Genomic DNA, 21,077 nt, shown 5'->3' on the forward strand with positions numbered 1-21,077 from the left:
GCAATGTCCGCCTTGAAGAGGCTCTGCTGGCCTCTCTGACGGGCGGGATTCCCCTTTGCTTCTTTGACCCTCTTCATCTCCATTGCTTTCTGTTTCCCTTCTGGTGTTTGATCAGACATCTGCCAGACTGGCTCTCACAGCCCCATCTCCTTCCTCAGCAACTGTCACCGGCCCCCACTTATTCCACCGGGATCCACAGTGACTTCCCCCGCTTCGTGCCCCGGATCCACCCGGGATTACAGACATCGCCCAGATATTCAGCGTTACTCCACCCAAGGCTCTGGCCACAGACTGAGATCCGCGCTCCACGCCAGGCGCCGCCACATGCATGCTCTCCGCCTCTCCCTTCAGCAGCATCGACTCACTCTATCTCAGAGCTGGCCTGGTCCACAGTCCCACTTCATCCTTCGCCTCGTCCGCAGCTCCAACAACAAAACATTTTATCTTCCTTTCAGGTGTCGAGGATCGCGAGCTTCAACAACTCTTAGACACCAACGTCCCTGGGGATGCTTCGTCCCCTTCACTTTACTCTGACATCCCTTCTTCCAATCTCACCCCCTTGCTGTGTTTTCTCTATCCCCTCTGATCTGCCCCTCTCTAACCCTGAACGATCAGTCCTCAGCAAAGGCCTAAGGTTCATCCCCTTACTCCCCCACCTCAATGAATTTCGTGCTCGGCACGACGCTGAGCTCCTTTTCCATTACCTTCGTCTCCGTGCGCACTTCTTTGACCATGAGACTTCCCTCCTCATAGTGGACCCTTTCTCCCATTTTCAGATTTCTCATTCTACCTCGACCTCTCCCTCTGGCCTCTTACCCTCTCTCGATCATTTCATTGTGAATTTCCGGCCTGACATTGGCCATCTCAATTTCTCTGCTCCCCTCACTCACTCCAACCTACCTTCCTCTGAACTTGCAGCACTCCATTCTCTCAGCTCCACCCCAACATTGTCATTAAACGTGCTGACAAGGGTGCTGCAGTTGTTTGTCGAACTGACCTCTACCTTGCGGAAGCTGAGCGCCAGCTCTCCAACACCTGCTCCTATCTCCCCGTAGATCATGACCCCACTACCGAACATCAAGCCATTGTTTCCAAGACAGTCACTCACCTCATCTCCTCTGGAGATCTTCCCTCCATGGCCGCCAACCTCATAGTCCCCCCACCCTTGCACAGCCCGCTTCTCCCTCCTTCCCAAGACCCACACAGGGCTGCCCTGGTAGACCCATCGTTTCAGCCTGTTTTTCTGCATGGAACTGATTTCTTCCTATCTCAAGCCTATTTTCCCTTCTCTTGTCCAGTCTCTTCCAAACTACATCTGCGACTCTTCCGATGCCCTCTGTCACTTTAACAGTTTCCAGTTTCCTGGTCCCAATCATCTCCTTTTGACTATATACTTCCAATCCCTCATTCCCCACCAGGATGGCCTGAGGGCGTTCCGCTTCCTCATTGAACAGAGGCCCAACCAGTCCCCATGCACCACCACCATCCTCCCCCTGGCTGATATTCTTCTCACATTGAACAACTTCTCTTTTGACTCCATTCACTTCCTCCAAATTAAAGGTGTTGCTATGGGAACCGACATGTGTCCCAGCTATGCCTGCCTTTTCCTGGGATATGTGGAACATTCAATTGTTCCAGTCATACTCAGGTGCCCTCCCTCACCTCTTTTTCATTCACTTTGCTTACAATTTCCACCCTTCCCTCACCTTCACTTGGTCCATCTCCAACTCGTCTCTTCCCTTCCTCGACTTCTCTGCCTCCATTTCTGGGAATAGGATGTCGACAAATATCCACTATAAGCCCACTGACTCTCTCAGCTACCTGGACTATACTTCCTCCCACCCCGCTTCCTGTAAGGACTCGACCTCATTCTCCCAGTTCCTCCCACTCCGTTGCATCTGTTCTGACAATGCCACCTTCCATACTCGTGCTTCCGATATGTCTTTATCTTTCCTCAACCGAAGATTCCACTTTACCATGGTTGGCACGGCCCTTGACCATGTCCATTCCATTTCCCACACTTCTGATCTCACCCCTTCCCCTCCCTCCTAGAACCACGATAGGATTCTCCTTGTCCTCACCTTTCACCCCACCAGCCTACACATTCAACAGATCATCCTCATCCATTTCTTCCACCTCCTTCGTGATCCCACCACCAAACACATTTTCCCCTCCCTTTTCAGCATTCCGAAGGGACCACGCGCTCCACAACACCCTGGTCCACTGCTCAATCACACAGAACACCCCCTCCCCTCCCCATGACACCTTCCTGTGCAAGCGCAGGAGATACAACACCTGCAATTTTACCAACCTCATTTCCCACTGACCAGGGCACCAAACACTCGTTCCGGGTGCAACAGCGATTTATTTGTACTTCTTGCAATTTAGTATACTGTATTCGCTGCTCACGATGCGGTCTTCTCTACACTGGGGAGACCAAATGCAGATTGGGTGACTACTTTGCAGAACACCTCCGTTGAGTCCGTAAGAGTGACCCCGAGCTTCTGGTCGCCTGTCACTTTAATTCTCCACTCCATTCCCACTCTGACCTCGCTGGACTCGGGCTCTTACACTGTTTCAACGAAGCTGAGCGTAAGCTCGAGGAACAGCACCTCATCTTTCGATTAGGCACTTTACAGTCTTCTGGACTCAACATCGTGTTCAATATTTTCAGACCATAACCTCTGCCCCTATTATTTTTCTCTTGGCTTTTGCCTCTCACATGGCAGCTGTTGATGATTCTGCCATTGCCATTTAAACCAAATCTAGACTCATCTTTTGTTTCTAACTTGTCCCATTACCATCTCCTTTCGCCTTCTACCACCATCCCTTTTGTCATTTAATCTCTCCTGCCTTCCATCCTATCACAGACCTTCCCTTTTGTTCTTTTCTCCCCTCCTCCCTTTCCCTGCCTCTGCACTTGCTTAATAATCTCTCTTCTTTAACTTGTTTCAGTTCTGACAAAGGGTCATTGACCTGAAACGTTAATTCTGTTTCTCGCTCCACGATGCTGCCTTACCTGATGAGTGTTTCCAGCATTCTCTGTTTTTATTTCTGATTTCCAGTACCGGGTCATTCTGCGTCTGTTAAAAATGGATGTGCTCTCAGTCCCGGATCATCCTGTGTCTGTTTAAAAGGGATGTGCTGTCATTCCCGGATCCTTATGCATATGTTTAAAAGGGATGTGCTGTCAGTCCCGGATCCTTATGCATATGTTTAAAAGGGATGTGCTGTCAGTCCTGGATCATTTTGAGTCTGTTTAAGCTGGGAGTGCTCACCGTCCCGGATCACTCTGTGTCTGTTTAAAAGGCATGCTCAAAGTCCCGGATCATTCTGTGTCTGTTTAAACCGGGAGTTCTCACAGTCCCGGATCATTCTGTGTCTGATTAAACTGGGAGTGCTCAAAGTCCCAGATCATTCTGTGCCTGCTTAAACCGGGAGTGCTCACAGTCCTGGATCATTCTATGTCTGTTTAAACTGGGAGTGCTCACAGTCCTGGATCACTCTGTGTCTGTTTAAACCGGGAGTTCTCAAAGTCCCGGATCACTCTGTGTCTGTTTAACCCGGGAGTACTCACAGTCCCGGATGATTCTGTGTCTGTTTAAATCGGGAGCGCTCACAGTCCCGGATCATTCTGTGTCTGTTTAAAGCGGGATGGTCACAGTTCCAGATCATTCTGTGTCTGTTTAACCGGGAGTGCTCACAGTTCTGGATCATTCTGTGTCTGTTTAAACCGGGAGTGCTCACAGTCCTGGATCATTCTGTGTCTGATTAAACCGGGAGTGCTCACAGTCCTTGATCATTCTGTGTCTGTTTAAACTGGGTATGCTCACAGTCCCGGATCATTCTGTGCGTTAGTCTTTTTAAAAAGAGTGCGTTTTCAGCTGGGATGCCCGAGTTGTTATGCTGTTGTGTTCAAAGATCCATTAGTTTTCTCTGCGCAGGTGAGATCCCAGCTCGCAGCGCCCCTGTTCATTAATTGGAAATGTGATCATCTTTTCCTAAATCCACATCCCAGTAACAGTAGAAGATCAAGGGGCAAAATGGAGGGAGGAACTTAACACAATCACTATCAGTAGAGAAAAAGTGTTAGGCAAACTTTTGGGTCTAAAGGCTGACAAGTCCCCTGGACCTGATGGCCTGCATCCTAGGGTCTTAAAATACGTGACTGCAGAGATAGTGAATGCATTGGTTGTTATCTTCCAAAATTCCCTGGATTCTGGAGAGGTTCCAGCGGGTTTGAAAACCGCAAATATAACTCCCTTATTCAAAAAAGAAGGGAGACAGAATGCAGGAAACTATAGACCAGTTAGCCTAACATCTGCAATGGGCAAAATGCTCGAATCATTTATTAAGGAAGTAGTAGCAGGACATTTGGAAAATCCTAATACAATCAAACAGGTGTTTTATGAAAGGGAAATCATGTTTGATAAATCTATTAGAGTTCTTTGAGGAGGTAACGAGCAGGGTGGATAAAAGGGAACCAGTAGATGTTGAGTATTTGGATTTCCAAAAGGCATTCGACAAGGTGCTACATAAAAGGTTACTGCATAAGATAAGAGCACGTGGTGTTGGGGTAATATATTAGATAGGATAGAGGATTGGCTAACTAACAGAAAACAGAGAGTCGGGATAAATGGGTCATTTTCAGGATGGCAATTTGTAACTAGTGGCGTACCACAGGGATCAGTACTGAGGCCTCAACTATTTTCAATCTATATTAATGACTTGGATGCAGGAAGCGAGTGTATTGTAGCCAATTTTGCGGATGATACAAAGCAAGTTGTGAGGAGAACATAATGAGTCTGCAAAGGGATATAGATAGGTTAAGTGAATGGGCAAGAATTTGGCAGATGGAATATAATGTGGGAAAATGTGAAGTTATCCACTTTGGTAGGAAGAATAGAAAAGAAAAATATTATTTAAATGGAGAAAGACTACAGAATGCGGTGGTACAGAGGGATTTGGTTGTCCTCGTACATGAAACACAAAAAGTTAACATGCAGGTGAAGCAAGTAATTAGGAAGGCAAATGGAATGTTGGCCTTTTTTCAAGGGGGATTGAGCATAAAAGTAGGGAAGTCTTGCTACAACTGTATATGGCGCTGGTGAGAACACACCTCGAGAGCTGTGAACAGTTTTGGTCTCCTTATTTAAGGAGGGATACACTTGCATTGGAGTCAGTTAAGAGAAGGTTCACTGGGTTGATTCCTGGGATGGAAGGGTTGTCTTATGAGTATGAGTAAAGTTTGAGCAGGCTGGGCATATACTCATTGGAGTTTAGAAGAATGAGAGGAGATCTTATTGAAACATATAAGGTTCTGAGGCGGTTGGACAGGGTAAATTTAGAGAGAATGTTTCCCTTCATCAGGGAATCTAGAACGAGGGGGCCTAGTCTCAGCATAAGGGGTGGCCCATTTAAGACGGAGATGAGGAGGAATTTCTTCTCTTAGAGGATCGTGAATCTTTGCAATTCTTTACCCCAAAGAGCTGTGGAAGCTGAATCATTGAATATATTCAAGGCTTAGATAGACAGATTTCTGAGCAACATGGGAGTCAAGGGTTATGGGGAGCCGGCAGGAAAGTGGAGTTGAGGCCAAATATCGGATCAGCCATGATCTTAGGAAATGGCGGAGCAGGCTCGAGGGGCCGAATGGCCTGCTCCTATTTCTTATGCTCTTATGAGGGTAAAGGCACGGTCGACGGCTCGTTTATCTAGGAGTATGAATTTCGCTTTGGGATTTAAAAGTTGAAATGCAAGAGGTCCCAGGTTCAAATCCTGGAGACGCCCCATTTATTATTACTGGTTATTCTTACAGCATATCGACACTTTCGAAATAACATTCCTTTAAATAGAAAAACGCAGATTTCGCAACGTTTTCCCCACATTGTCCGAAATTCCCGAGCTTTAAGGGAGCAACATAAAAACCAACCAGCCAGGTAAATGAAAAGGCTTTGCGTTGAAATCAGCTCTGTGACGCAATGGAGATCTCATTGGACTTGTGAATCAAGATTCAGCATTGACAAGTTATGGGTTCGAGTCCTGTTTCAGGTCAGGGCTCGACAGGGAGATTATGCAGTAAAACTTCAACTGGTTATTGATGTCCTTCAGAAAGGGAAACTGCCGCCCTCACACTTCCTGTTACGCAAGTGACTCCAGTCACAACCCACTTTCCCTCGGAGCTGGATTGGCGAACCGCTCTTCAGAAAGAAACTCACCATCTGCTCAGGGCAACTCTTGGAAAACATCTTTAAAAGATGGTTAAACTAAAGTCAGTCTGCTGGGCGCTCAGACAGGTTTCACACTGGACACGTGCAGCCAGCTGACAGACAACGAGTTACTGAAAGTAATGACGGGCAGCACAGCACCGCCTCCCACAGCTGATCAGCCATTCTTTCAGACCGTTTCAGGAAGAGAGCTTGAAGCAGCGGCGCTGGGAGCAGGATTCGCATCTGCGCAGAACACATGACGCTCGATTTCATGTCCAACGCCTTAAACACTCGGTGATCGCAGCTGCGAGTGGCCGGTGCAACGGCTGTAGATCAGACTGGGTTGGGTAATCACAGGAGCTCTGTCAGACTGCATGTTCTTTCAGACAGGTTTCTAACTGGGCACTTGCGCGGATCTGTGCGGACATTGCCTTGTTCAAACAGAGACGTTTTGCCTGCCGTGCTAGACCCGGGTTCGATTCCAGCCAATGCAGGATCTTCACATTTTGCTTTCTGCACCCCTGAGAACGGCTGAATTGGGATAAACTTATTGGGATACATTATCGTCCTAATGAACTGTCTGAGTGGAGCAGTGCGGCGCTTTAGAAGACAGTTACAAAAGGCAAAATTGTTTCGCTCTCAAGTGCTGCGCTCTGCTCGCAATTGAATTGGACCTTGAACCCGCTCTGGACATTAATCTTACTGAAGCAGAGTGTGACCGCGGTGTGTCTGTCAGCGGATAGGTGACGAGGTTCGGGTTGCTGTGGGTCGCTTTCAATCGAGGCTGTGACACGATGCAAGGGGGAGGGTTGCTACGAGGTCTGGAATACATTGCCAGTCGGGAGCGGGACAAATCGAAAGGAACCAAAAACAGAAAACCCAGTCAGTAGATTTGAGGATCTGTCGATCCGCTTTGGGAAAGTGAATCAGAGCAGAATGAAGGACGAACTGTCCGACTGCCCAGAAGCGATCAAGGCACAGCTCGGTCGGCGCGTTCCCCTGGTTTACGACGCTGGAACATTCCTCACACAAAAATTATTCAACCCAGTGAAAAAAATTCTAACAGCCGATAATTTATTCCACCGATTGAAGGAATGGCGAACATGGTTACCGAGTGATGGTGGAAAGTTTATTAACTTTGTTCCATTCTATCGAATTTTAATGAACTTTGACCTTTTCTCATTTTATAGACTGTATTTGAAGGGTCTCGGTAAAAATGTTCAGTGTTTCTGACAGCGGGGTGTGGGTGAGCAGCTGGTGAGTGTAACAGACTCAGGGCCGGATGCAGGAAGCTCTCTGACAGTCTCTCTCTCTCTCTCTCTCTGATGGGGAGATTTAATTGACAGCTGGAGGCTGTTGGTGGTTTGATTAATGCAGGAAGTTCCCCCTAAACCCTGTTATGATTGACAGCTGCAATCCACTTGTATCTCCAGGACAGAAACATGAACAAAAGTTAATCAGTCCCGCATCATTCTGGAGTGACGAAGGGTCATCGACCTGAAACGTTAACTCTGTTTCTTTCTCCATGGACACTGCCTGGACTGCTGAGTTTTTCCAGCGTTTTCTGTTGTTATTTCGGATTTCAGCCGCAGTATTTTGCTGCTGCAGTTGACGAACAATGACTATCCCTGTATAGAGTAACGTGTAACCCTAGCATGTCATCGGCTCTGTAGCGCAATGGATAGCGCATTGGATTTCTAGTGAATGATTCTGGGAAACGTCGTTCAAAGGTTGTGGATTCGAGTCCCACCAGAGTCGTTATTTAATCAGATTCCGGTGGTGAAATTTTGCAGCAAAGCCACAACTGGTTCATTGAAGCCCGTCAGAGAATGGGAATGGCCAATGAGATCGCCTGAATTGTGATTGAAGAACAGGCCAGCTTCAATCTGCGCACCTACTTGAAATATTTTATTCATTCCATTATACTTTTCTGAATTACGTTCCCTGCCGCCTCAGTCATTATTTCTTTCTTTACCATTTTCTGCTGGTGTTACAGGTTAGATCAGCAGTGGCCGTTCAAGGAAGCCTGCGAAATCTATCAGGGAAAAGAGAGAAAAAAGAAATAGTTAGGAAGAGATAGAGAGATACATGCAAAGAAAATGACGGGTTTATGGTTCAAGTCCTGCGACTGTGCGGAGTTTCAGGTGGAGCTTGGGGGAGATTCCTCCCGTCTCCTGAAATCCACGAACTATTCCAAGACTTGAGCACAAAAATCTAGGCTGACAGTTCAGTGCAATACTGAGGGAGCGCTGCACTATCGGAGTTGCCGTCTTTTGGATGAGATGAAAAACCGAGGCCCTGTCTGGCCTCTCAGGTGGACAGGAAACACTATTTCGACAAAGAGCAAGGTAATTATCCCCGGTGTCCTGGCTAATGTTTATCCCTCAGTCAACATCATTAAACAGGATATCTGTTCATGTCTGTTTGTTGGATCTTGCTGTGCGCAAATTGGTTGCCGCGTTTCCTTCATTACAACAGTGACTGCACTTCAAAAGTATTTCATTGGCCGTAAAGCGGTTTTGGGACATCCTACATAAATGCAAGACCTTTTTCTTTTTATCTTCTATACCCGGAACCAATAGGCTTAGAAGTCAAGCAGTGAAACTGTATTTGCAGAAAGGGTTGTGAGACTGTGTAATGCACTGGCCCAGAGCAGCAGATTTCAAACAGAGTATGAAAACCTGCAGCGTGTGGGAGGAAGGGGAGAGAGAGGCAAGAGAGCCACATGTAAGTTCACATTGGAAACCACTGGCCCTGAATCAGCTTTAAATCCCCCACTGTATTTGAACACGTTTATTGTCATATTGATATATTGAAGCATTTGAGCAATACAGGAGATTTAACGCTGCCTCTGGTTAGATATATTTATGCCAACCGCTGTGTTTAGGCTCTACCCTGAATGTTTATCTCCAACCTAGAATCAGTTTATAATCTGGAGACAAGTTTTCAGCAGCCGGTGAACAGGGAGCAGATGCGGAGGTTGATTCTTGCCACGACAGCTTCCCGTGCAAGAGCAGGAGATGTAGCACCTGCCCTTTGACCTCCTCCCTTCCCACCGTCCAGGGCCTGAAACACTCGCTCCAGCTGAAACAGCGAAGTCCTTGTACTTCTTTCAATGTAGTAAACTGTATTCGCTGCTCACACCGTGGCTCTCCTCTACATTCGGGTGACCAATCGCAGATTGGGTGATCACTTTTTGGAACACCTTCATCCAGACCACAAGCGTGACTCTGAGCTTCTGTCCTCGGCCTCCTACACTTTTCTAATAAAGCTCAATGGAAGCTCGAGGAACAGCACCTCATCTTTTCATCCGGACTCAATTTCAGCTCATCAATTTCAGTTCATCAATTTCAGTTCATCAATTTCAGTTCATATCCTCTGTTCCCATTTTGTGGACAGCAGCTGTTGGTAATGACTCTGCTGTTGCCATTTACACCTCCTCTGGATCCATCTTTTGTTTCTTTGCTTCTACCAATACCACCCCTATAGCCTTGCACCATCACCACTTTTGTCATTTAATCTTTCCTGCCTTCCAGCCTATCACAGTCCTTCCCCTTGTTCTTTCCTCCGCTCCCCCTTTGCCTGCCATTTTATTTGCTTAAAACCGGTTACATTTCTAACTTGTTCCAGTTCTGATGAAAGCTCATCGATCTGCAATGATAACTCTGTGTCTCTCTCCACAGATGCTGCCTGTCCTGCTGAGTGTTTCCAACATTTTCTACTTTTATTGCAATATTCCTGCTGTTTATATTCATTATCCTGCAGCGTACTCGTACTGTTCTCAACATCTTCTATTACAGTTAAATATCAGAGGTGTAACATTATTTTAATGACTGATGCGATTCTTTTAGACATGTGGTCACACGACAAACTGAATATCACAAAACCAGCGCAATAATGATTGCGGAGGTGAAACACATGGTGCAGGGTCAGTGATTGGAGAATTTGCAGTCATGCAGATCTAAATGTATCGACTGGATTCTTGCACCAATGACTATTGGTACGAATGGGACATGTGACCCCCATCTCTGGTGGGTCTGTCCTGCCGGTGGGACAGGACATACCCAGGGATGGTGATGGAGAAGTCTGGGACGTTGGCTGAAAGGTGTGATTCTTTGAGAAGGGCTCCTTGAGTATGCCTATGTCAGGTTGTTACTTGACTACTCTGTGGGGCAGCTCTCACAAGCAAGTGAGCAGGACTTGGCCGGGTCATTTGGGTAAGGTTTTAGACCACACCTAGAGCACTGTGAGCAGTTCTGAGATACCACACTTCAGTAACCATATGTAGGATAGGGTGTACCTGTAGGTTTTAGTAAACATTATTAAGAAGTTTAATATGTGAAGTTGAATGTTAAAAGCCTACATGCCTGTATAACATGACGACTGGCTGAGAGAAAAGCAGGATGGGAAATTATGCCAACCTGACTGAAACTGCTGTGTTTTCAATTACTGAAGTAACGGAATGTAGTGCTAAGTTTATGGAGGCTGGTGGGGAAGAGGATTTCAGTAATATTATGCTTAAACAAACAAGAACTAGAGAAAGAGATAGAAGTTGATGATATCCTTCATTGGTACAGCTATAGGATGGACAGACTGTTTAGAAAACATTTTAAGAAATGTTCTGTGAAAAGTGAAGGGTACTTTTTTGTGCACAGAAAGAGACCTAGTGGGATTAACAAGGTCATACGATGGCAAACGAGGGAAGCAATACTTTTATCAGGTGTCAGAGGGTTAATTACTACCCTGTAGGCAAAACGAGATGAAAAAGGGTATAAAGATACAGGTTTTGAACACAGAAAGTAGCGCGCACCGCGTAATTGGAGATTGGTAGCAGCTTCATTCAACAGAACACAGCAAGAACCCAAAGAAGCGCGCTTCAGTCAACAGAATACAGCAAGATACATCAGGAGACTGCGCCACAGTCACTCGGAAGGAACACCAGGGTTCAACGAACAGACTGTGACTGTCATCTTGTTAAGTATTACTTCTTTCTACTGGAAGTTTAATGCTTAATAATCCTGTTTTATTATACACAATGGCCCTGAAATTAGGATTGGGGGCTTGCCGCTTGTGCAAGCCCCCGATCTGCACTCACCCTGAGCACCGACATCTGAAGCCCGGGCCTGCTTGCATTTCCTGTCACAGGCCCGGTTCAGCTGTCGGCACGATGTGATTACCTGATCCAGCGGCGTAGTTAGTGCGATGTGCCGGCTGGGATCAGGTGAGCACCGTGCAGCCAATCAGGGGAGGGGAAACTCATTCATGAGTTTGACAGGAAGAGCTGTCAAACTCATGAAAAGTATGGGCTGCCAAAACACTACTTTAACTTTAAATAAAATTTTAAAAAACATCCCACTGATTATAATAACTATAAATAAGTTTTTTAAAATGCTTTAAACAATTAATCAATTTTTTGAAAAAAATAAATTTTTAAAAAATAGGGTCTGAAACTGAACTTACCATCCTGTAAATCCTTTAAAAATAACAAACCTGTGGAAAAAAAATTCTACATTGTACTAAAAGACCACTTACCTGAAAAACTAAATACTTACGTCTTGTTTTTCCAGGCGTAAAGACCGGAGGCCTTTACACGCGCGCAATTCTGAAAATAAAAAGGAATTTTACTGCGCACGCACTGCCTGTGCAGTCGCGCGCGTTCTGCCTCTGAACCCCTTCGTTCAGAGGACAGGAAATGCCGGTTTTCCCCGCATGCGCTGTGCATGCTGAAAACCGGCATTTCCTCCAGCCAGACGCGTGAGTACCCCGGCCGTACTCACGCGTTTGGAACGGAATTACTGGGCCTTTATACCTGTACCCAGAGTGGTTTGTGCAGTCACGGACAAATTATTATAAGAGCTTTTGAAAGCTACACATATATTGGCCTTGGAGGGAGCGCAGTGTTGGTTTACCAGAATGAAAACCGGACTGCAAGGGTTAATTTAGGAGGAGAGATTACATGAATTACGGTTGTATTCCAGATAATTTAACGGTTAAGGCTAGATTTGATCGAAGTTTTCAAGATATTAAGGGGAACAGATAGTATAGATAGAGAGAAACTATTTCCACTGCTTGGGCAGTCTAGGACTAGGGGGTATATTCTAAAAATTAGAGCCAGGTCTTTCAGGAGTGAAATTAGGAAACACTTCTACACACAATGGGTGGGAGAAGTTTGGAACTCTCTTCCACAAACGACAATTGATGCTGGATCAAATGTTAATTTTACATCTGAGATTGATAGATGTTTGTTCACCAATGGTATTAAGGGATATGGGCCAAAGGCGGGTATATGGAGTTAGGTCGAAGATCAGCCATGTTCCCATTGAATGGCGGAACAGGCTGGAGGGGCTAAATGGCCCACTCCTGTTCCTATGTTCATATGTTGTATAAAGTTCTGCTTAGACCATATCTGGAGCACTGCGTCCAGTTCTGGGTACCGCACCTCAGGAATTATATATTGGCCTTGGAGTGGGTGCAACGCAGATTGACCAGAATGACACCGGGGCTAAACAGGTTAGATTATCAAGAACAGTTGCACAGACTAGGCTTGTGTTCCGTTGGGTATAGAAGATAAAGATGTGATATAATTAAGATAGTTAGGTTACTGTCCGTTCCGCTCTGTAACACACTGACCTGTTACCTGTTTCCAGATATTGTCGCTCATTTTCACCATTGGATGTGCTGCAATCCGCTGACAACAGACGTTTAAACCGAGCAAGATTTCAGTCCTGGCGGTGAATGCTGCTCCTGACGGATTTCCCGGTCTCCAGGCGCTGGCGGGGATTGGAAAGCTCTTGTGTCACACTAAGTAAAGCTAGAAGTCATCAATATAAGATAGTCACTAATAAACCCAGTAGGGAGTTCAGGAGATAGTTAGTTATTCAAAGTACGTGCTACCATAAGGAATAGTTGAGGTAAATAGCATTGAAGCATTTCAGGGGGAGTTAGGTAAGTACATGAGGGAGACAGCAATAGAAGGATATGCTGAAAGTTAGATGATGTGGGCTGGGAGTAGGTTCGTGTGAAGCATAAACGCCGGCAGAGACCACTTGTGCCGAATGGCCTTTTCCTGTGCTGTACATTCGATGTCAAGTGTCTGAAAGATTCATAGATCCACACCTGCTTTAGGCTCCAGATTTTAATGCAATTATTTTCACGAAGCCTCTTAATAGCCTCGCATCCTTGTCTCTCGCCACCTCTGGCGGATGGTCAAACTCCCCGCAGAAACATTCTGCCCGAGCCGTCATCGTGGGATTCCTTCATTTTGCGGTTTTGAAACAGGACAGAGACACAAATCTGTTTCCTTATTTGACCCTGTGATTCGCTATTCTGCGGGTATGAGAGAGAGAGAGACAGAGAGAGGGAGCGATAGGGACAAACAGAGAGACAGAGAGAGGGAAGGAGGAAAAGGGAGAGACAGAGAGAGAGGGAGAGCGAGAGGGACAGACCGGGAGAGAGATATAGACATCCTTGTCAACCTATGTAATTGTTATCCCCAGCAGTTTGTAAAGATGATCAATGGAAGGACGTGTATTTTATCGCTTTTCCCAACTTCAGAATGACCCAAAGCGCTTTACCGCCAATTGTGTTAGAACTTGGTGTTCCCGCCCTGGACTTGGGAAACTACAGCCAATTCGCAACAGCTTCTTCCTCTCTTTCCCCCCCTCTCTCTCTCAATCTCTCTCTATTTCTCTTTCTCTATTTCTCTCTCCCTCTCTCTCGCTCTCTCTCTATTCCTCTCTCTCTATTTCTCTCTCCCTCTCTCTCGCTGTCTCTGTCTGTTTGTTTCTCTCTCTTTCTCTGTCTGAATCTCTATCTCTATCAGACGGTGTCCCTCCTTCTTTATAACTGAACAGCGACATGCAATCGCAGCCTGTCCTGGGGTGAGTTACTATGGGGAATCACTGGGACCACAAGCTCCCTGTAAGGTCTCCTCCTTAGATGGGAAGCCTGGAGAGAGAGGCAGACGCGTGCAATGTTGAAACGGTGAATAATGGCACCTTCATTCGTAGTTATTTCTAACATCTTATGATGTTCTATTTGAGGTGCTGTGCACTCCAATGACTCGCTATCTCTGCACCTGTTTCTTCGTTTCTCCCTCTCTGTGTAACTCTCTGTCTGTTCCTCCTTCTCTGTCTCTCTCTCTGTCCTTATTTCTGCCTCGTATTCTGTTTCTCTCCCTGCTGTCTTGCTCTCTCTCTGTCACTATCTTTCTATCAGACTCAGATTCATTCCCTGTCTGTGTGCCTGTCTCTCCATCTCTGTTTCTCTATCTATCCAGCTCTGCGTGCGTGTGCAGCTGTGTTTGGATTTGTGTGTGTGGATCTCTGTACACATGAACAGGAGTAGACCATTCAGCCCCTCGAATATATTCCGCCATTCAATTCGGTCATGGCTGATCTGTATCTTAACTCCATTGTTGCCGTAACCTTTAATAACCTTGCCTAACAACAATCTATCGATCTTGGTTTTGAAATTTCTCTGCTTTTGCTTCTCACTCTGTCTATTTGAATTGCTCCGCAGGTCAGGAAGTTTTTGCAGGGAGAGGTTTTAAATGCTCAGACTGGAAGGAAGTTTAGAGTGGTGCTCCTCAGGGGTCGAAAGTAGGACCGCTGCTCTTTTTGATGAAGATGAATGAACTTGGGTTTAGAGGGCATAATTTAAAATTTTGCAAATAATACGAAAGACGGTAATGTAGTAAACAGTGAAGACGATAGTAACAGACTACAGGAGGACATATTCAATCTGGTTAAATGGGCAGACACGTGACAGATGAAATTTAACGCAGAGAAGTGTGAAGTGATATATTTTGGTAGGAAGAATGAGGAGAGGCAAAATGAATTAAATGGTACAAATTTAACGTGAACAATTATTGACGTTAATCGGCTCCCTCTGGAGATCACTGGCCATGAAACTGGTCAGAAAGCTCTCCCCTGCATTTTATTAACCGGCTCTAAATGGCACAATCTGAAAGTGGACGCAAGAACAGGGAGACATGGGGTGTGCGTACACAGATCTGTGAAGCGGTCAGGACACGTTTAGAAGGCTGTTAAAAAGCACGTGGTATTCTGGGCTTTATTAATAGAGTTCAAAAGCAAGGAAGTTATGCTAAAACTTTAAAAACAGTGGTCAGGCCTCATAAGGAGTATTGTCTTCAATTCTGGGCACCACGCTTTAGGAAGAAAGTCAAGGCCTTGGAGAGAGTGCAGAATAGATTTACTAGAATGGTACCAGGGGTGAGGGACTTCATTTATGTGAAGAGACTGGAGAAGCTGGGATTTTTCTCTTTAGAGCAGAGACTGCCAAGAAGAGATGTGATAGTAATATTGAAAATTATGAACGATTTTGATAGAGTTCATCAGGAGAAAAGTTTTAAAAATGTCACATTGAAGGTGATGAAACTTCTCCAGGCACGGACGGGGGTCGCACCCATGAATCTTCGGTTTATGAGACCGACGCCTTACCACTTGGCCACCGCGCCATCAGTAGTCTTTAGTTTCGCGCCTCCTGGGTAGCGAATTCTGAATCATTTCAATTAGGTTGAAATAGCACAGCTACAAATGCACAAAAATAAAGCGGGACAGTGGAGCGGGCAACTGTTCCACCTCATTCGCATGAATACTTTCATAAAACCTTTCACAGAAACATTGAATCATACATCACAGAAGGAGGCCATTTGGCCCATCGTGCTCTTGAAAGCGCTATCCAATTAGTCCCAGCTCTTTCCCAACATACCCTGCAAACATTTCCTCTTCAAGCATTTATACATTTCCCTTTTCAAAATAACTATTGAATCTGCTTCCACCACCCTTTCAGGCAGAGCATTACAGATCATAACAACTCGCAACGTAAAACAATATCTCCCCATCTCCCCTCTGGTTCTTTTGCCAATGAGGAAATTGTGAGGGTGTCGGTTAGTTCCTTCAGTAACACCTAGAATGCACCTTCACTGGTTGGTTTCCCTTTGTTAATTGGTACTTGTTTCTCCTGTTTATTACTTAACTGCCTTTCATCTGGTTTATTGGTTTCACCTGTTTTTGCTTGTATTTAAGTTCTGTGGTTTCTTCCCTCTGTGCTCAGTCCTGACAAGGGAGTCAGTCTTGACAAGTTGCTCTGTCTTGACTAGGTGCTCAGTCTCGACAAGCCTGTTGCCCTGTGGTAGCTTGCCTTGACAAGCCGGCTGACTTAGTAGTTGCTTGTCTTGAGCGCCTATGTCTATAACTGTTTATCTGTGTTATGTTTTGCTTGTATTTGTGATCTGTGGTTTTTCCCTTTGTTCTCGGTCTTGACAAGGTGCTGACAAGTTGCTCAGTCTTGATAAGGTGCTCAGTTTTGGACAAGCCGGTTGCCCTGTGGTAGCTTGTCTTGAGCTCAGTTTGGACAAGCCAGTTGCCTCATGGTAGCTTGTTTTGAGTTCCTATCTTGACTAGCCATTTACCTATGTCTTAGTTTGTCTTGAGCTCCTATGTTTTGTAACTGTTTACCTGCGTGATTCTAGTAAAGTACTGTTACTTAAGACTGCATATCTGCTTCTCGCCTTGTCTGTCTGCACTTGGGTCCAGAACCAGCCTCGCCCGGACAGCACGGCCCCATGTCTACATGGCCCCGTGACAGCAGCCCTGACAGAAATATTGGATAGGCGGAGTTGGTTTTTTGGAACGGAGGGGGCTGATGGGAGACTTAATTGAGGGTATAAAGTTATGAGGGGCCGAGATAGAGTGGATAGGAAGGACCTATTTCTCATAGCAGAAGGATCAATAACCAGGGGCATGGATTAAAGTAATTGGTAGAAGCATAATCTGTGGCACCATGATCGTATAGTGGTCAGTACTCTGCGTTGTGTTTGCAGCAACCTCGGTTGGAATCCGAGTCATGGCACAACTTGCTTTACATCTTCTGTCCCTTACGGCACCTGCTAATAAAACTCAGAGAATCATCATTATTTATTAAAAGGAGAAATCTGTCTTGTTTGTGGTGAAACCTATTTATTCCTTCAAAACCCCACACTCTCATATACCTGCGCTTTATTCTCCATAATTCACACTCGCCTCTTCCAGCTGTTTCTTCCTTCCACAACCATTAGCCCTTCTTCACTTTCCTCCTTTCATTTCATTGTCACTTTCCTGTGGTTTTCCCATAATCTGACATTCACTTTTACCAACTTAGTGTCAGCTGTGGCTCAATGGGAAGCACACTGGCCTCTGAGGCAGGAGGCCGTGGGTTCAGATTCATCCTACAGGGACTAGAGTATATTAATCCAGGCTGCCCCTCCCGTGCAGTACTGAGCGAGTGCTGCACTGTCGGAGGTGCCGTATTTTGGATGTGACGTTAAATCGAGGCCCCACCTGCTCTCTCAGGTGGATGTAAAAGATCCCATGGCGCTATTTCGAAGTAAGAGCAGCGGAGTTATTCCCGGTGTCCTGTCCAATATTTATCCCTCAATCAACATAACAAAAACAGATTATCTGGTCATTATCACAATGCTGTTTGTGGGAGCTTGCTGTGCTCAATATGGCTGCGGCGTTTCCCACATTGCAACAGTGACTACACTCCAAAAGTACTTCATTGGCTGTAAAGCACTTTGAGACGTCCGGTGGTCGTGAAAGGCGCTATATAAATGTAAGTATTTCCTTTACTTACGACGTTAAATTTTCTCTGCTGCCACCGCTGTTCCTGAGGGCGCATGTCCCATTCGCACCAATGCACATTAGTACCTTGAAACTAGTCGACACATTTAAATCTGTGGGACTGCTCGACAGACAAGCACTGCGAAAGCGGGGCCTTTGTTAACAGGGAAATCGACAGGGACCCGATTGTTCACGAAATTTCATTGGGGAATCTTGTGATAGAGGGCCTGTTAACTGAAGAACTGGGTTTTTTTCATGCTGGTTGGCGCTTTTCCCAAAACTGTTGAGGTGCATGTGTGACGGGCAGCGCTACCTCGCTGCGATCGAGGGGTTAAGTGTGAAATATTGGCCCGCTGGTGTGGTGCGGTGCAATAAGATCGAAAGCGTTCCGCCTTAATCTTAACAGGCCTGTTGAAGTGTGCGATTTAAACAAATAAAGGGTAAGTGAAAAGAGCGCTAGTGGGTGAAAGCAGCGATTACAGGAGGTTGGCCATAATTGAAAGGTCTTTGAATGCCCGTGGCACGGGACGCTGTGTTCTTTATGAAGTGCGGGAGCAGAATAAAGTTAAACAGAAATAAAATGTACAGACTTGGTGCCAATCAGAAAACTGCGCTGGTCTAAGGTCGATAAAAAGTTTGAAATTAAATTCATTTTCAAAGGATAAAGTTAAAACTTTTTTTCCAGCTTTTCCCGTTAATCTTTCAAGTGGTGTAAAGCCCGTGTAGATTGGAGTTCGCGCTCAGCTTCTCCCATCGATGCGAAAATGAAACAGGAGGAGGCGAGGATTGCCCCGAACAGCAGAGCTGGGCACTGACTCTGTTTATATTGCTGCAGGAGATGTTCTCTTCCTCTAAAGATTCCCCTCACCATTAAAACGCTTGTTATATCTCACAGCCTTTAAATGGACGGTTTTATAACATGTTGGAGAGCTTTCAATCAAACAGCTTTTAATAACTCTGCAAAAAGACGAGGTTAGGACTGGAACTGATAAGATATCGATCATAGAGTTAACATCAGAATCAGGCTCATTGTCCAGTGAGGCAGGAAACTGCGAACAAGTTGGAAGGGAATGTAAGATTGAGGGACGGAAGGGAGGAAGGAGATCTCGATTCGATCTTCATTCCATTGCAGCTGGGTGGAATATTAGTTTGAGAAAGTGGGAGAATTTTTACCAAACAGGGAGAGAAAAGATTGTCTAACTTGGGGACTGTAACATTTCCAGGCCACGTATCTCCCAACTAGATTAGCAATCCCTCGCCTTAACCTCTCACTAACCTCGATCTACCTTTATTATCCAAAAGGAATCATCCAAAAATCCCTTATATTTCAGTATTTCTGTTTCCAACCGGTAGAAACAACCTTTAATAAAGTCCCTTTACCGCATGTCCTGTCCGTGCTTCCAGGTTGACAATGTGGAAAATGTGGAGCAGGCTTCTGGAAACAAACGGATTCACATATTTTACCTCACAGTTTCGGCACATCTGTGACTGAATTCCCGTTTTTATTCATAAAATTGCCGTTTTCTTGCGATATACTGAACACAGGTCTGCACTGATTTTCTGGCTGTTGTTATTTGAAGACTTGTGGAATGTCTCCAGGCCGAGGAAACTGGTTCTATTAAAAAGTCTCTCATTAATTGATATAAATTCCCTAAGCGAGAATCACAGCCCTAGACCAAAGAGCCGCTGACCCTGCTCTGAGTGTTTAATCTCGGCAATGACGATTTCACTGATTTGGAGATATGTAATTTGCTACGAATTCATAAAATTGAAAAGAGCCGCAGCGATCATCATTACAATAAACTAAACCCTCCGATATTTTAGAGGAGTGTAAGATGTTGAGAACAGTATCGAAAATTGTGCAGGATAATGAAAATAAACAGCAGGGATATTGTGTTCTGCTCCCACATGACACAGATCAGCCTCAACCTCTGCTCCCTGCCCGCCGGCTGCTGAGACCTTGCCTCTAGATTATAAGCAGATTCTAGGTTGGAGATAAGTATTCAGGGTAGAGCCTAAACACAGCGGGTGGGTCCAAATATATAAAGCAGTTATTTTAGACCAGCGACCTCGTTACAAATTATATATTGCTCAAAGGCATCAATGTATGAACATGACATTAAATGTGTTTAAATATAGTGGGGGGATTTAAAGCAGATTCGGGGCCAGTGGCTTCCAACGTGATCTTACCTGTATCTCTCTTGCCTCTCTCTCCCCTTCCTCCCACAACCTGCCGGTGTTTATACCTTGTTTTAAATCTGCTGCTCTGGGCCTGTGCATTCCACAGTCTCACAACCCTTTCTACAAATACCCTTTCACTGCTTGACTTCTCTGTTTGTTAGTTATGAATCACCTTGAGGTGCAATGGTGGCGTTTGTGACGTCAAATTAAAAGGCGGCCGATTGGAAGCACGTTGGGGTCAACGTTTCTTTTTGCACAGAATTGAACCTAAATCATTCAAGATGGAATATTGTATTTGCTGCATCACAACAAACAAAATCTTGTTATGAATGTTAGCTCATTAGTTCCCCAGTGTCAGAGGAAGAATTTTCTGATCCCCTCATTTATTTAATGTAAGACACAAACACAGGTATTCATTAAGAATCAACTCACAGATTGACACTGAGATAAACGCAGTGAGAGATACAGACAGCATCGGGACACAAGGCGGACAAGAGAGATGGTTAAATGCAAAACGGCCTCAGATTCCAGCAGTCAGTGACCGGTAGCTGATAGATATCAGTGAGTGGAGACGAGCGACGAGGCCTAATTTGGCTCCGTGGCTTAGCTGGTCAAAGCGCCTGTCTAGTAAACAGGAGATCCTGGGTTTGACTCCCAGCGGGGCCTTTTTCTTCTTCTTTATCACTCTCCAGGGGTGAGTTTATTCTCGTGTGAAAGGGCTACAATCCTCTTAAATGTGACTGCGGCTGCATCAGTTCCCACCCTGGATAAAGGCTCCAGTCGCTATGGGACGTGGGTCGAATTCCACCGCTGTCATAATTTCTGGCAGTGCTGATTTTGGCCTTCCCCAAAAATCCATCTTTTCTAAGCAGTGCCGTGCATTACTTTGCTGTGGAAAGAGCAGAAGAACAGCAGTTGTTGTGTGGCGCCGTGATCATATAGTGGTCAGTACTCTGTGTTGTACCCGCAGCAACCTCGTTTGGAATCCAAGTCACGGTATAACTCGCTTTATATATTATGTTCTCTGTGGCACCTGCTGATAGAACGCAACAAGAAATCAATC

General features: G+C 45.5%; 1 non-coding gene across 1 annotated transcript; it reads left to right on the plus strand.

Annotated features, from left to right (window-relative positions):
* The first annotated feature begins 20,606 nt into the window (after positions 1-20,606).
* Positions 20,607-20,680, plus strand: trnat-agu (transfer RNA threonine (anticodon AGU)). The gene has a single exon. It is a non-coding gene; the product is annotated as a tRNA-Thr (tRNA).
* The last annotated feature ends 397 nt before the right edge of the window (positions 20,681-21,077 follow it).

This window comes from Somniosus microcephalus, unplaced genomic scaffold (genome assembly GCF_052327205.1).
Source record: "Somniosus microcephalus isolate GS21.2 unplaced genomic scaffold, FLI_Smic_1.0 unresolved_chr1, whole genome shotgun sequence".
Lineage (NCBI taxonomy): Eukaryota > Metazoa > Chordata > Chondrichthyes > Squaliformes > Somniosidae > Somniosus > Somniosus microcephalus.